Here is a 10,112-nt window from a genome sequence, read left to right on the forward strand (position 1 = left end):
ACAGTACCACATCTCCTTGTTCCAATGTTCCAGGAAGCCAGCCAGACCGGTGTTCTGCCACAGAATCAGCGGATGGCAGTGATAGTAGTGATACCCAAAGAGGCGAAACCCCGGATGTGCTGCGGGCCATATAGGCCGATATCCCTCCTTAACTTTGAAGTGAAGGTCCTGGCAAAGGTCCTTGCCATGTGACGGGGCACAGTTATTTCCCCTCTTGTACATCCAGAGCAATCTGGCTTTATGCCACACAGGGGCAACAGGCTTAACCTGCGTAGACGATCCGGGATCCTGCATGTCACAGAGTCAGACTCCTCAGAGCCATCGGCTCTCCTGTGCCTGGACGCCAGAATGGCTTTTGATAGCGTGGAGTGGAATCATCTGTAGGTGGTCTTGGTGCACCTGGGTTTTGGGCCAAGGTTTATTGGTTGGATAAAGTTACTATACGACCAGCCACTGGCAAGGGTGCGGGTTAACCTAACTGTGTCCCAGGAGTTTCCCCTACAGAAGGAGATGAGGCAGGGGCCCCTGCCTTGATCTTATTCTACCTAGCTCTAGAACCACTAGTCTATGTCTGGCGTCCATGGCAGTCTATAGACAGAATACTGCTAATATTTCGTATCTTTGAGGACTTCTCGGGATGCTGCATTAACTGGGATAAATCCATGCTGTTTCCACTGGTGGGGGAGGCCCCCAAACTGACGTCATGGTGTAAAGTTGCCCTGGAGTTGGATTGGTTCAAATACTTGGGGATATATATAATGAGGAACCCCCAAGAGTTTTACAAACATAATCTGTTAGCCCAGTTTAATAGATTTAAGAGGGATGCCCAGCTCTGGCAGTCACTGCCTTTAACGTTAATTGGCCATGCTGCCTTATTTACAATGATGACACTTCCACGCCTAATATATGTATTGCAGAACACCCCCTACCAAATACCGACACCTTTCTTCCGATCAATTGAGGCCGAGCTGTGATCCCTGTTGTGGGGTGGAGGTGCAGAATGCTGAGCTCTACATAAACTACAGAGGGGTGTATTTGAGGAAGGACTGGCAATCCCAGATGTAAAGTTGTATTCCCGGCCTCCCAGCTGGTCATGGTGAATGACTGGGCCTTTGAGGACCGGATGGAACCAGCTTGTAGAGATGACAGGTCGTATATGGCCAGGGGTCACCTCACCCTAGTCTATGATAGGAAAAAGAGTCTGGGGCTACTGGCACACACGCAGACGTAGTTAAAATCCGGCGGGAGGCAACAAAATACTTGGGCTGGGAAGGCAGGTTGACGGCAATGACCCCCTTGTGGGCCAGTGACTGGCTTCATGAGGTGAGCAGGTTGAAGGGTTTCGGTAAATGGGAACTCCTTGATTTGGAAAAATTAGGGAATGTTTGGAGAAACCAGGCATATGTGTCATTAGCTGTGCTCCCAAAAGAGTATGAAATGGGTCCTGGGGAATGGCTGCAGTATTTGCAGCTGGGCCATGCGCTTCAGGGTCACATTTGAGAGGGTGAATACTTGACTGAGGCATCCCCCCTGGAGGACAGACTCTTGATGGACCTCCTGGAGGGGAAGCCAATACCCTTAATATACAAATTGCTGGTAGAAAAATGCCTCATACCCCCTGGGACCGTCGCATGAGAGGGTGATGTCTGCTCAATAGACGACGAAGACTGGATAGAGGCCCTCAGGGCCCTAGAGATGTAGCAATAGGTCTCCGGTTCCGACTGATCCAGTTGAAGGTCTTTCACCAAACATATTGCTCCAGAGGGTTGTTGCATCATCTGGGCAGGACGGAGTCATCCCTGTTTCACAGGGAGTGCGTATAGGAAGGAACATTCTATCACCATTTATGGTTTTGTCCGGTGATGCAGAAATACAGGGGTGAAATCGCACAGGTGGCGGGGGTGGAGGTCCTTAAACACACCAAAAGGAGTAGAGAGTGATCAAATATATGTCTCTGTGGTGGCACGTGCTCTGTGTGGAAAAACCGCCCTCACTCACACAGTTGTGTGACATGCTTCATCATAGGGCTGCTTCAGTACACCCCCACGCAGACCAACGCCTGGGGACGAGCAATAGGGTTGGGGAAGGCAAGACACAACATATAAAAAATATATAGAAACAGTTAGGCTGGGATCACCGAAAAAGGAAGTGCAGTGTGAATTAAAACTAGCTCGGAGGTGTCGCAATGGGCAAATTTCATTCCTGGACCCTCCGGCCAGGATTAAAAATGTGAAGGATGGTGATGACTGGAAGAGATTATGAACTTCTTACACCCCTCCTTATAGCCAATTTGTCGACATGTTTCAGCCGTCGTTATGTGCCCAAAGTAGAAGATCACGCCGGCCTTCGTCAGGACCTTTCTAATCCCAAATACACAGTCACCTCGTTACCTGAAGTGTGGTTGTCCAAGAACAAATTGTTCCTACACCGAGGTATCCCCTAAGTAACACTCTCCCACAATACTACAGGGAAGAGAAATAAAAACAACAAATATGAAATGTCAGTATTAATCATTCCCTCTCGTAGGCTAGCTTCACCACAATGCATCAATCATTGTCAAATCACCACATCTCAGGTATAGTGCCCGGATCAGTATCCTTTATTAAAGATAACATGACTTCAATCAATATATGTGAAGCTGGTGTAGCTTCACCTACGAGAATCGTATCGCAGATCGTTGCACGTATGTTTTTCCCTTGCACACCTCACTCAAAATCAAAAAAGTCAAATGGTGCAGTGACACTTACCGAGTTTACACTAGAACATTACTAGAACTGGCGAGAGACAAGGAGAGACACCCTGTAGTCACACTCTGGGGGAAATAAATCAACAAGGAGACACACAGTGGTTAGATGGTCATGTATCAAAAAAACTTCCAAACTGGATTGACCCCTTCAGGTGTGTAAATATCAATGATCATGCCATGAGATCACTGTTCTTAGTACCCTCTATAAGTGGATAAGGTAAAGTGTACCCCACGATCCTAGAGAGTGCCCCTTATACCACATAGCTGCCACATACAAATGCGGTATTATCACCACTTGCCCCAGGTCTCGTCCTGTGTGCGATTCTTGTGGGCGTTCACAATATCTCCCCTCTGTTCCATTATGAACTCCGTTCTCCGGTCCGGTTGCGCACCCCTCTCCTTACTTCATCAAGGTAGGTGCTCTTCCCTCAGACCGCTTGACTTTTCCCGCCGTGAAGGTGAGCGGAGCGGAGTGTTTCACGTTTAAAATACCAGCCCCGACTCCGTGCTTCCCGTCACGTGGGAGCTAGGGCATTGTCTGCATCAGGAATGACGGTGAAGTCTGCCGACAACGAGCTCCGTTGCCCAGGGCGATGAAGACGCTCCTTCAGTACGGGCGGAGAAGTCACTAAAGCTACCCGTCCTTCTTAATTGCATATCTCTCTGGCAGCGCTCGTGTATAGCACAAAGGCCCGCACCTCCTGGACATGAAACTTACGTCCCATAGGCAATGCCCAACAAGTTAATAAGGCTAACCATGCAAAATGAGTGCAATAAGTACCATACGCTGATGGTAGTTAAAAAAGCGGAAAACAAGGGGGTGGGGTGGTTGCCCAAATATCAGTGGGACAGCAGGGCAGTGAAGCCCTGTCACTAGCAGTGTGGGGTGTTGCGCAAACGGACACAGGTGTTCAGAAAGGGGAGCTAGCCTACAGTGTATCCTGTATCTATGGTGGCAAGAGTCCCTTCCACCATGAGGCAGGTGTCAAGTGTATTACAGTTTTTCAACCACTCTTTCAAAGTCTATATGTAATCACAGGGTGGTTGAAGGTCATGTATGGGAAAGGTTCCCCTGGCACCCAAGTAGCTCCTGTTGAGGATTCCCGGGAATGAGGCTTGGCCCAGTTACATCAAGATATGGTTGGCGGTGGCTGTGGTGGTAGCGAAGCATAACATAACAAGGTTCTGGGGGGGACTGGCTCAGCCGAGGGTGGTAGACTAGCACACTGACCTGTACTGGTGTTGGCAGGCAGAGCACACTATATATCAGAGCAGAGGATGTCTGAAGAAATGGGGAAAGATTTGGGGACATTGGCAAGCTTACCAAGGGCTGTAGTGAGGGGCATTAGACAGGCAGGGACGGTCGCCCTACAATGTTGTATCCTCTCTGATTGCAAAATGATAACTGTAAACTCACTGGTCAGATTATTTTGTGTGAAAATTGTACCACTGATGTTACTACTTGTTGAGTGGTTTACAACAAAAAGATGTTTTAACAAAATGTAAAGTTACATATCCCTGGCCTACCTTCTTTTTCAGTACTTCCTGTTTGCTTTTCTGTAAATCTGCCTAAAAACGCAATGTGGCGTTAGAGTGAATGGAGTAACCCAATATCCTGCAGAACCTGGAAGGCAATCGATATAGGGAACCATTGGTTCTGTAGGGTGTAAGATACAGAAAAAATTAATTATTGATCAAACTCAAGCAAGCCACCCATTTGGCTTGTTATCTACACATAAATGTATAAATAAATTGATCCATGAAATAAAGCATTGACACCAGAAGTAGTTGAAGAAAAGTACTAAGGTACATTATAATTCATATACCATAAGTGCATATACTATCCCAAAGGCCATTGATAACATATATACAGTGAGTGAACGACCAACATTCAGTATGTAATGTACAATTAGTGCATGATGTCACAAATATAAACATTTAAATACACACACATTTAAATATACAAGACGTTACATGTGTTACATCACAGTACAAAACACAGAGATTTCTGCAATGGTGATGTCCGGAAATGTGTTCAAAGGGATTCAGGTCTACGTCTCCTTATTAATAGGTTATGAAGTATGCTTTATAACAATATGGAGCACCAGAAAAGTTTGTCAACGTTTCGACCCAATTATGTCACGTGCTCGGATTATGCATCAACGCGGGTCTTCATCAGGACAAAAAGAATATAAAAGGATGGCCTCTGTATTGAAGAATAGTTGTTGTCAATGAGGGGGATAGGCAATGAGTCACTATACTATATACTTTGTGACTCATTCCTGTCTATTTCCATTGCGCTGGCGCAGTTTTGGCAGCCTACCACCAACGCAGGCAACCTTGCACCAGGCAGGATTGTTTAGGTGTAGGAAGGAGCACCTTCCTGCTCGAAAACAATCCTGAGATGTGTGCTGCAGAATATATAAAAAGAGGTACAAAATGAGGAGAAATAAACATATTTTTGCTCGTTATGCCTCCCCTGGGTATCTGGCAAGGCGTCAAAAACCATAGGAGATGCGTGGAAACACCCATGCAATGCCCATGGAACGCCTACCCAGGGCACAGTAACGCAAGCATGGCAATTTGCACTGAATTACACCAAATTTGTGGGGCCACGCAAAGTATCTTTGAGTGACTTAAAAAAATATGACTTAAGGTTTGTTTCGCTCTTGCACCTCGCTGCATGGTGCAAGAGCGACACAAACTGGAGCATGAATATGACCCTGGGTACTTATAGTTAAAGTAAATGTGTTAATTAGGAATAAGCAAACTTAACTATGTTTAAAGGGGAACAGTCACTTTACTCCTGAATAGCAGGGGTATTAGTGCACAGAGTTCGAAGTCCAGCAAAAATAGGGCAAAAAAAGGCAATAAGTCTTTGGTGAACACTCAGAAAAAGCTAATTTACTACAATCCCCTAATAAATGAGTTGTGGCTGTTGAACCAAATTGTCAAATACAGGAGTATGGACTGTAGACTCGAGTATTAAAGCCTTTTTCTGTCCATTGTCGTTCTGAGTTGTTGAGGGCTGTTTAAAATGAGTAGGTCTAGAAGTGTTCAGACCCAGGGCATTGAACCTATGAGCTATAAGTAAGTACCCAGCAAGGATAAGCATTTGACAGAAGAACAGGAATTGTGATATTAAATTAAGTAAGATCTGCATAGCTCCTCACTCTTAACACCACAAAGAATGCCTGTAGGAGGCTGGCTTAGTATATGGTGCATAAGAGGGGCTTATGGTCTCTCTGAACAATGAAGTGAGTACCAAACGGGTAGGGTCTCAACTTTTTAAAGGCCCATACCACCACAAAGGCCTCCCTCTCAATAGCTGACTAACGTTTCTCTCTCAGGGTCAACATTCTGCTTATAAAAGCTACTGGTTGATCCTGGTCCTATGCATTAAGTTGTGATAACACAGCTCCTACCCCTATCTCAGAAGCGTCTGTCTGGACAATGAAGGTTTTGGAGTAATGAGTAATTTGCAGAATAGGAGCAGTGCATATAGCCTGCTTTAGGTCATCAAATGCCTTTTGAAAGCTAACTGTCCATTGAACATTCTTTGGCATTATTTTGGAGGTGAGATCATGAAGGGGAGTCACAATGGACCCATATCCCTCAACAAACCTCCTGTTCGGCCCAAGAAAGCCCTGACCTGCCTCATGGTAGTGGAAGCAACCTAGACCTTTATGGACTTCTAGGAATACCTAGGTCTACCAAATAGGTGACCTCACCTTTATTTTCAAGGATGGTGTGGGGGCCACTCCACTTCTCTTGGAGGGGTCCTGGGGCCATAGGTTCCAACACTCACACTTTCTGTCCTGGCTTAAAAACAGTCAGTACAGCTCGTGGCTGGCCTCAAGGTTTTAGCTGGACATCTTAATGTACTCAGCCATACGTGAACGCATGCCAAGGTCATAGCCCACAATATCCTGTTTAGGAGGTTTGAGAGGTTGGTCCCAGCCCTCCTTAACCAGACACAATGGATCCCTAACTAGATGTCCAAACAGAAGCTCAAATGGGCTGTAACGAACCCCCTTCTGAGAAACGTCTCTGTAGTCAAAGAGAGGGCAAGGTAGTAAGACATCCCATTTTTGCCTAAGCTTTTCTGGGAGTCCCATGATCATACCCTTGAGGGTCTTGTTGAACCTTTCAACATGCACATTGCACTGTGAATGGTAGGGTGTGGTGAACCTATAGTCCACTCCACCCTCTTTCCATATTGCAGCGATGTACCTAGACAAGAATTTTGTACCTCTGTCTGTGAAGAACTCCTTAGGAAAACCCACGCTGAAAAAGATCCCCAGGAGGGCCCTGGCCACCACAGGAACTGTAGTGCTAATACGGGGGATACCTTCTGGTTATCTAGTGGCATGGTCCACTACCACTAGGATATAACTGTGTCCAGAGGCTGTTGGAGGGTTTAAGGGTCCAACATCAACAATGTCTGTCCCTACCCATTCAAAGGGAACCCCAACCACTGTGAGTGGAATTAAGGGGGCCTTTGTAGTGCCACCTGACTTACCACTGGTTTTGCAAGTGATACAGGAGCGACAAAACTCATTGGTGTCTTCAGACATGTGGGGCCAATGAAAACGAGGGACGCGCCTGTCCCAGGTCTTGCTTTGCCTGAGATGTCCTGCTAGGGGAATGTCATGTGCCAGGGAAAGAAGAAAACCTCTGAACTTCTGATGTATTACAAACCTCCTGGTGCCACCAGGTTTGGGGTCTCAACTCTCAGAGTACAGGAGCCTATCTTCCCATTAGACCAAATGGGGTCCACTGACATCCCCTTCCTCCTCAACTGCAGCTTGCTGTCTGAGCTGTTCAGGAGAGGGGCAGGATTTCTGCTCCAAACTCAAGTCTGCCCTGGAAGGTACCCCTGCCCCAAAGAACTCTGTCTGCTCAGACCTAAGTTCCTCTGGGACAGTTCCTTCACAGGGACTGAGATCATCTCCCTCAGGAGACTGATACTCACTGGGAGTCTGGGAGGAGGATACATCTTTACCATTCCTGTCCCTCCTCTTAGGATCCAGCTGGTCCATTCTTCCAGGATCCAGTGCTCCCTCGGTGCTGAGCTGTTTGGCCTTAACTCTGGTGACAGCAAATGCACTGGCAGAGATGCCCATCATCTGTGCATGTGTCTTGAACTCTACTTCAGACCAGACTGAAGTTTCCAAATCATTGCCCAAGAGACAATCTACAGATAGGTGTGGAGAAACTACTACTTTCTGAGGGCCAGTTACCCCTCCCCAGCTGAGATTCACAACTGCCAAGGAATGGTCAGTCCTGACATTGCTAGGGTGTGCACTTGGTACAACTGACCAAGTATGATCTGTTCAGGGGACACACGTTTCTCTATCACCATCGTGACACTGGCCCCTGTGTCCCTGTAAGCCATTGCTTCTTTCCATTGATCAAAGGTTGTTGTCTGTACTTGCCCATGTTAGTGGGAATTACTAGTAAGGTTGCAAGAGCCATGCCCCCATCACAGACAATGACAGCCTGAGTGGGGGGTTCTGACAAAGCCCGAACCCACCTCAGAACCCACGGTTAACCCTACCAATCCCTTGGTTGCTGTACTACCACTTATACTGGTGCTAGGGGGAGTAGTTGCCTTAGGGGCAGTGGTAGTAGTTTCCTTGGCCTAGGACAATCAGCATCTCTCGTCCAATGGGTTTTTACTTTACACAAGTTACACCAAGGTTTCTTTTTACCTTTCTTGGAGTTTTGGGACTCACCCCTAGATGCAGGTTTTTGGGGACCTTGAGAAGACTCTGTTTTATCTTTGCCCTTCACCACACCCTTCTCTTGGGATTTAGAAGAATCGCGCTGCTTCTGGTCACCTCCATTGCGATGGTGTTTCTGCTTGACCCTGGTGCAGACCCATTTGTCTGCCTTCTTTCCCAACTCTTAGGGCGAGCTCAGATCAGAGTCCACCTGGTACTGGTGCAATTCCAGAATCTGACAATTGTTAAGGATGTGCTCCCTCATCAACACATTATACAGTCCTTCATAGTCGTGTACCTTGCTTCTATGAAGCCAGCCTTCCAGACCTTTGATAGCATTGTCAATGAAGTCCACCCATTCATGATTGTGTTCCCTCCTGAGTATCCCTGAACTTAACTTTGTATTGCTCAGTGGTTACGTCAAGCCCATCTATGAGGGCACCTTCAGAACTGAGTAGTTGTCAGCATTATCTTCTCTGACAGTGGTGAGCTTGTCTCTACCTTTGTTAGCAAAGGAGAGCCACAGGATAGCTGCCCACTACCCTCGAGGAAACCTTCTGAACTTTACAGGTCCCCTCTAAAGCAGTGATCCAATTATGGATGTCATCCCCCTCCTGGTAAGGAGGGACTACCCTGCTCAGGTTCCTAGTATCAAAGGAGGTTTCCTTAACTGTAGGGAAACTAGTGCTGCCACCATGTGACTCTAGTCCCAAATTCTTTCAAGCTCACTGGACTTCCTGGTGGTACTCCCTCTCTAAAGAATCCTCCCTCTTGCTAGTGATAGAGCTCCCATAAGCATTGGAATTAGCAGAGGAGGACCTATACCTCCCCTAAATTATCTGGACCCTCCCAGGAGGTACAAAGGGGGGCCTACTAGAGACACCCTCTGCCTCATCTGTATGGTTCCCTTGGGGATCAGAATTTACCAGCGTGGAGTCATCAGGCTCCTCCTGGTCATGCTCAGAATTAGGGTCACTAGGGGCAACCCCTCCTGATCCATCCTTCTGAAGCATCCCAACCCACTGGGTCCTTTCCCCCTGACCTATCAGGGTTCTGAAAGTCAACTAGGATTAGCAGCTCTAAGAGGTGCTTAGTGGTTGGGTTACTCCCTGTGATTAGCTTCCAAGAGCTACACAGGGTCCTCAGTTCCTGGAACTTAGGTCCACTGAATCTAAAGTACTGTGCCTCATTGTGGTCTATGACTAAAGACATGATGTCTAAGTGTAGTGTGGTCTTGCACCTACCTGCCCTAGTAAAAACACAATTTCCTAAGATTGGAGAAAGGGTTGTGCTAGACCCTTAACAACCAATCTAAATGTTCATTAGAACATACTTGTCTGAGAAATATTATTTGTGCCTAATGCTAGTGATGGTATTTCAATTAATCCATACCTAGATTAGCTGGTAAAACAGTGCAGAATTAAATCCCAACCGCTGCACACCAATGTAGGAGGCTGGCTTAGTATATGGTGCACACTTATTTAAGTGTAGCACCCTGCACTAATCCAGACAACCCTTATGGTGATTTTAGTGGTCTTAGACAACCTTAGAGAGCTCTCTAAGTGGTAGCTGTGGAGAGCAGTCGTCAGGCTTAGTCTAGGAGCCTAATCCTATGGTGTAGGTTAAATGAAAAAAACACA

This window comes from Triturus cristatus, chromosome 8 (assembly GCF_964204655.1).
Source record: "Triturus cristatus chromosome 8, aTriCri1.1, whole genome shotgun sequence".
NCBI classification, from domain to species: domain Eukaryota; kingdom Metazoa; phylum Chordata; class Amphibia; order Caudata; family Salamandridae; genus Triturus; species Triturus cristatus.